At 55.0% G+C, this 1,144-nt stretch overlaps 1 non-coding gene and 1 pseudogene across 1 annotated transcript; both read left to right on the top strand.

Annotated features, from left to right (window-relative positions):
* Window positions 1-193: 193 nt before the first annotated feature.
* LOC123964880 lies at window positions 194-312 on the top strand. The gene has a single exon (XR_006823558.1). It is a non-coding gene; the product is annotated as a 5S ribosomal RNA (ribosomal RNA).
* A 600-nt stretch (window positions 313-912) lies between these two features.
* Window positions 913-1,031, top strand: LOC123964881 (annotated as a pseudogene).
* The last annotated feature ends 113 nt before the right edge of the window (window positions 1,032-1,144 follow it).

Genomic DNA, 1,144 nt, shown 5'->3' with positions numbered 1-1,144 from the left:
CGGGAACGGGTGCCTATTCCTGTCTGTGGACTGCCAGCGTGAACGGTGTCCCGGTTCCTGGATGTTTACCCAGGAATCAGTGCCTGTGGATTCCAAGTGACTCTGGAGCACCTTGGACATTATGGGCAAAATACGTTTTTTGTCAATTAGCCGTAGAACATCTTTTGAAGTGCCGTTTGGGGGTGCCTGAGTGGCTTACGGCCACACCGCTCTGGGAGCGCCCGATCTCGTCCGATCTCGGAAGCTAAGCAGAGCAGGGCCTGGTTAGTACTTGGACGGGTGACCGCCTGGGAATACCCGGTGCTGTAAGCCTTTTTCGCTTCGCCTTCGAAAAACGGCAGAGGGCGCTTCGGTGAAAGGAGATCTTTTGAACATCTCTTTAGGAAACAGCAGGGGGCGCTGCTGCTGCTGCTGCTTCTTTTTCTTTTTCTCCATATCCTGTACACAGTGCTGTGTAAATGTTACATTGTGTTTTCAAGGCCCTTCTGGGGTGTGCAAAGGCAGCTTACGCCATTCCGGCCTGGGACTGCCCGATCTCGCCTAATCTCGGAAGCCAGGCTTGGCAGGGCCTGCTTAGGACTTGGACGGGAGAGCGTCTGATCCTGGCTAGGGACTTCCAGGCGGACTGGATCCTTTTCCTGAATGTCCACCCAGGAATGAGCGTCTGTTTGTGAGTGAGGACCTCCGGCTGAAGGTGGCCTTGTCGCTGTACCCATACCCGGGAACGGGAGCCTATTCCTGTCTGTGGACTGCCAGCGTGAACGGTGTCCCGGTTCCTGGATGTTTACCCAGGAATCAGTGCCTGTGGATTCCAAGTGACTCTGGAGCACCTTGGACATTATGGGCAGAATACGTTTTTTGTCAATTAGCCGTAGAACATCTTTTGAAGGGCCGTTTGGGGGTGCCGGAGTGGCTTACGGCCACAGCGCTCTGGGAGCGCCTGATCTCGTCTGATCTCGGAAGCTAAGCAGAGCAGGGCTTGGTTAGTACTTGGATGGATGACCGCCTGGGAATACCCGTTGCTGTAAGCCTTTTTCGCTTCGCCTTCGAAAAACGGCAGAGGGCGCTTCGGTGAAAGGAGATCTTTTGAACGTCTCTTTAGGAAACAGCAGGGGGCGCTGCTGCTGCTGCTGCTGCTGCTGCT

Source organism: Micropterus dolomieu, unplaced genomic scaffold (assembly GCF_021292245.1).
Source record: "Micropterus dolomieu isolate WLL.071019.BEF.003 ecotype Adirondacks unplaced genomic scaffold, ASM2129224v1 contig_5885, whole genome shotgun sequence".
In the NCBI taxonomy this organism is placed as follows: domain Eukaryota; kingdom Metazoa; phylum Chordata; class Actinopteri; order Centrarchiformes; family Centrarchidae; genus Micropterus; species Micropterus dolomieu.
Note: the sequence above shows the minus strand (reverse complement) of the source record. Positions and strands in the feature narration are given on the sequence as shown.